The sequence below is a fragment of the Durio zibethinus genome, chromosome 8 (assembly GCF_047325235.1).
Source record: "Durio zibethinus cultivar Kanyao isolate XHJ-2024 chromosome 8, ASM4732523v1, whole genome shotgun sequence".
Taxonomy (NCBI): domain Eukaryota; kingdom Viridiplantae; phylum Streptophyta; class Magnoliopsida; order Malvales; family Malvaceae; genus Durio; species Durio zibethinus.
Window position 1 is genome coordinate 4,233,647 of NC_143169.1, and position 6,000 is coordinate 4,239,646.

General features: G+C 31.3%; 1 pseudogene; it reads right to left on the reverse strand.

Annotated features, from left to right (window-relative positions):
- Positions 1–2,746: 2,746 nt before the first annotated feature.
- On the reverse strand, positions 2,747–4,804 carry LOC111278367 (uncharacterized; annotated as a pseudogene).
- Positions 4,805–6,000: the final 1,196 nt, after the last annotated feature.

Below are 6,000 nucleotides of genomic sequence, written 5' to 3' on the forward strand. Positions count from 1 at the left end.
CCGGTATCGTAACATGTGTTTCATACATATGCATTATTCGACCAATAAAAATAATGGAAGAATCGATTTTTGCTTTTAAGTTGTGTGAGATCTATAAAGTCAATTCCATCTCAGTTCAGTATCCTTATGACTTGTAACTATTTTTTAAAGTTCTAGTTAAATATTTAATATTTTGGAATGTCGTCAATGATTATGAACGATTCAATATAATGGAGCATATTCGGAGAACAATTAAATTTAAAATGAAGAGATTTTAGAAAGACAAACCATTTTAGTGTCACATTTAATTGTATTCATAAGTTTACCAATTATGTTTATATTTGAACGTAATTGTGAATGTAAAAGTATATCATTCAAATTGTTATAAAAGAGGACATGAGAAACTAGAAATGTGTCTAAATAAATTGAGGACACTATATACTAAATTTCCCTTTACTTTTTGAACTACTATATACATCTAACAATTATATAATAACTATCTCTCGAAATTATAAAATATGTTAATCACACGACTTAATTTTTCTACATGAGATTTGCATAACCTTGTACAGTTATTGGTTTGAATTGAATTCTAATGACAACAAACTACCGTCCTTTCCTCATAAAAACGGCATACGGCCACATATATAAAAAAGAGAAGTGATGGTGAGAAACCAGAAATAACGAACGGCAGAGGAATGAAATTAAAGAAAACTCTCAACCTTTTTGTAATTGATTTGAAGATTTTAAGTTGTGAAACAATGGACAATTTCTGGTATGTTGATTTGTTCTTGACTGATGAATCAAACCGACGATCGCTTAACGCTCAATTTTATTTGTGATGCAATGCCTATTTATCAAGACTCGTATAAGCTACTTGGAACTTGGATTAAGCAATCTTTAAGCATTTGCTTGCTTGTTGGATCGAAGATAGAATGTAAAATGCAGGTTATTGAACAATTTCTCCATCGCATTTCTCTTGATGAAACTTTTAAGATCATCAACTTTGCGAAAATATACCTCATTATTATATAATTAATTAATTTCTAAGCCTCAGCGAATCTCTCTATATGTACAGAAGAACGAAATATGCTGTGGCAACAGCAGGTATTTATTGTTCTACAGTGTTGCCTATATTTCTCAAGGATGCGACCAGAGAAATTCTATGACTGACAATGTTATATTATCATTACAGGTTATTGTGCCTTTGAATTAAGCTCTACTTGGAAGGCATGGATATAAAAATTGCAGTTGGATTTGTTTAGAAACATATCCACATCCTTACATAGCATGAAAATCAAGAGTTTCAAAGATTTGTCAACCACAATCTTACAATTCCCAAGAATAACTTGAATGACAGAAAATGGATAGTGTTCCAAATTAGTTCCCCAACAACTATGACTTCAATCTTTAGACTTGGTTCACTGATAAATTTTCTATGAGAAGAGCTTGATATTAAAGCACACGCAGTAAAGGAACAAAAAAATCCCAAAATACACACTTATTAAAAAACAACATAAAAAAGAACAAAAGGGAGGGAATTTTGGCATGGAATCCAGGAAATATGCTAGTTACAAATGTTTAATCAATACTTCATATCGGCAGGAGAAATGACAGGAGTTGTCACGAGGAATTGCATGCACACTACGCTTCATATAGGAAAACTTTCCCCACCTAGGCACTAGCTGAATATCGCAAGCATGTTGCGTTGCCTTCAAAACACATTTGATGAAGAGCATGATATCCTACCAAGACTATTATAAAGAAAGTTGCAGAGAATGCTTGGATGTTTATGTGTGCATATATATTGTGTGCCTATATAACTGTTGAACAAAACAGCTGGCGCGAGCCATATATAATTCTCTGTGTTACCGGTACATGCCATAGATGATGGTGGAGCTGTTGATATTGAAAATAAACTTGGCATTGCTAAAATAAATTGGAAAAACCTCACTTCACTCCAAGTAAAAATGACAAAAAAAAAGAAAAAAAGAAAAAGAAAACGCTTAATTAATGAGGCAGTTAATCAAATCTTGTAGGGTTAATGTTATAAATAGCCCTTGAATTATAGTAAAATGTTCAATGTGACACACCCACTTTAAAAATCTATAATATAGTATTTGAACTATGAACTTGTTAACTATTGTAGTATTTGAAGGGTTATTTGTGTACCATGTGTTATCATTTAGAACTAGCCACGTTAAAGATAAATACCACATTATTTAACAAATTTATAGTTTAGGGATTACATTACAGATTTTTAAAGTTCAAGTATTACATTGAACATTTTACTATAGTTCAAGGACCATTCATAACATTAACCCAATCATGTAAACCTGCTAGTAGAGTTTAAAATCTAAACCACCAGTGCATAGGATAATCCTTATATTATAATGCTACCAAAAAGGAATTCAAACTAGTATTTATTTTGAAGACACAAAATGCTTCGATTTAATCTGTCATATAAATTTAGCAAGAGAGAATGACAGGTAAAATGATTTAGCTCTAACTTCATTTCCAATAATATATTAGGCAATAAATAACTTGTGAGACCAATCCCATCCCAGTTCATTATAAATCCAAAAGGAGTAGATTAACTCACTAGTGCATGTTCCATGCAGAAAATTTTGAGGCATCAAGCACACTAACACATGACTTCCTTGAATGAAAGTAATGCAACCTACAACCAAACAACAGGCCAATCTAAATAAATCAATCGAACAAATAAATTAAAACACAGTCTGAAGTGAAATCAATTTATTATAACTTCTGTATCATAGCACACTATCAATACACAGTTTATCAAACAATTCTGTCAAATTGTAAGGCAATAATAAAATAAAGCAAATATAAAATGACTGGTTCACATATGAAGCAATTGTGGTCATCACATAGCTTCAACAATGCAATTGCACACATTGATATTTAAATTAAAAAAAAATTAAATTAAATTAAATGGAGGTATCCTTCCACTTCTGTCGACAAGCTAGCCTTTACAGACTAAACATCCATGGCGCAAGAAAAAAATTCCTTTGGTTTACAGTAGGAATAGAACCACATGGCACGGTAATTTTCCTCAAAGATGGCTTTGAAAGCACCATCCAAGCTACAATATCTACACTCACATTATTACACCATGTCAAATTCATCTCCTTTAATGCTTTGCTGTTTACAATCACGCCTTCAACTCCTCTTGCAGTCACATTCAAGCAACCTTCCAAACTCAAATGTGATAGCTGACAACATATCTTTGAAATCGAAGTCAATGTCTCATCATTAATTCCCAACCCCTCTGCTTGCAAAGCCTCTAGTTTAGGAAGTTAAAAGTCTATTTCAAGATTCTTAACCCCTTCACATCTACTAATCTGTAGACACCTAATCTGCAAACAACTCTTCAAAATTGCCAAGATGCCTTCTTCTGTAATACCCGAGAAGTAGGTAACATCAAATGCTTCTAAATTGGGGCAAACATTGGCAGCCATTTTTATGTATTCATCATTTAAACTATTATTCCAAGCAAAGTATAGTGACTTAACTCGAGGATTCACCACAATTTCAGTTGGAAATTCCTCCACCCCAAGATTCGTTCTCTCCATATTGATAATACTTAGCAAAGGACAGTTTCCCTTAAGATTGAAGAAAGTTGAATTCGTTAGCTTAGAGCATAAACTAAGGTTTATAAGGTTAAATTACCAAGAAACTTGGTCAATTCTATCATGGACTCATCATTGAGAAAATCTGCTCCTTCAAGATCCAAGAACGTAAGAGACTGGTACTTAGACAAGAGAAAATAAATCCCATCAAAAGTAAAACAAAAGCAACGAGAGAGAACAAGCTTGTGCAATGGAAGGCGTGCTTCAGCAACTAAACACAACAATTCGTCAGATAGAAACGAATTGGAGAGATCAAGCTCGCATAAACCTCTCGCATAGGCAACAGAATCCTCAAAACATACATCTATAGAAGGAATTCCAGTTCCATTCCTGAAAATTGACTTCAAATTACCATTTTACGCAGAGCCAAAGCAATTCCATTCTGGGTAATGAAATCGCAATAATGAATTCCAATTTCACTCAAAAGCAAACAATTCAACGATAAACTAACAAGAACTTAATCAGTTACAAAGGGATAACCAGAAAGATCAATCTTGCGCAATCTCCTGAGCGTCGAGGCCAAACCAAGGATCCCATAATCAGTAATCAAACCCGGAAAACTCTTTGAATCCAACGATCCATTAGGGAAAACCCACATCCATGGTCAGGATAGTTAATATCAACCACCTCCAGAAAAGGGAAACAATTCCCAATCTCAATCAAATCAGAGTCTTTCAAAGACCCAATGCTTGAGCAATTCAATTCTGTCAAATTCCTTATTTTGGAACCCAACTGTTTCAAACCCAATAAAGGAAAACTCTTTTGGTTCGAAACGTCAAGGAATTTCAAGGAAACCCAGATTGTGAAATCTGGGAAAGAACAGAATCGAGATTGCCTTGGAAGTGGCGGAAAATGATTGTGTTGAGGTTCAGGAAGCGGAGGAGGAGATGAGGGAGGGATTCCAGGGTTGGGTCAGTGATTGTGAGAGTGTTACGGAGACGATTGGTGATAGAAAGAAATCTGTTGCAAACTAAAGAGAAATGTTCGAAATAACGGTTGTATTGTAAGAAATTGAAAATTGATTCCCAGCATTCTTCAGGTAATTCCATCGTCAATTTTCTTCAGTGAGAGAGAAATGAATTAGCAAGGTCAGATAAAGAGAGAAGACAGTGATTTTCTTTTAAGCTTGGGAAGTTGGTGGATAACTGGCAAGATCATCCCGCAAGTAAATAGCCAATTTGAAAATCTTACCGCACCATCAACGAATAAAATTAATAAAATTAAAAAAAAATTGTAAAAGCAATTTACAATTTGGAACTTTTTTCCCTTTAGCTTTTATTACTTTTTTTTTTTTTTCATTTATTAACTTTATTCGCTGACGGTGGGGTAAGAATTTCATTTCTTTTATTCGACTGTGCATTCATCCTTTAAAATGAAAAAAAAAAAAAAAAAAAAAACCCTCTCAATCAAAGTAAATCAAGTCTCTTTTTTTTTTTTTTTTTTTCTTTTGTTTAATAAGGTTAAGGATCCATTTAAATGTACGAAAAAATAAGTTTCGATAAAATTAAAAATTATAATAAAAATAAAATTAGTTATTATAATAATGATATTAAAATTAGTGGTAGATATATATATTTAAATGTAAATATAATAATAATAATGAGATAAATTATAATAAAAAATATTATTAAAGATATTAAATTAAAAATTATATGAAATAAAAAATTAATTTTTTTTATGCTTATAAAATTAGTAAACTATTAAAAAAACTAAATTATTTTATGTCAAATAATAATTTGTCACTAAATAATTAAAAATTAATAAAAACAGTAATATATTAGAAAATATTTTTATTATATTAAATTAATAAAATTATTTCTTGATATAAATATTAACAAAATTATTCTAGAATTTTTAAATAAAAAAAAGTTGAAATGTAAGGATATTTTTATTTTTATAATAAATTGTATGGATAAAAAAATTAAAAAAAAAAAGAAGAATGGTGTATTTACGAACTGCATCAAAGAAATCCAGTAAAAAAAAGTACCAAATCATGCCGAACAATGAAAACCAAATACAAATTCAACGTGTTTTGACATAATTTTTATGCAAAAAGCAACTTCATCGGAGATACGTTGGCATCCAAACGGGCTCTAAGTTGGTTCAATCTTTGGTTTAGTAGGTTTTAACGATTTGGTTTTTTAGTGTTGAATTTTTAGATCTGAATTGATAAAGAAACTAAAATTAAATATTTAAATATTTAAAATAAAAAATATATATATCTTTTCAATTTTTAACATTGAAACCCTAGTTCCTAATTACCTAGCTCCTCAATTTCATCTCATTTCCCTCGTGCGTCTTGACCTTTCTTCTCCAATCTAGTCTCTTTAGAAATCTGAAATCAAAATACATCTCATGCCAGCCAAAC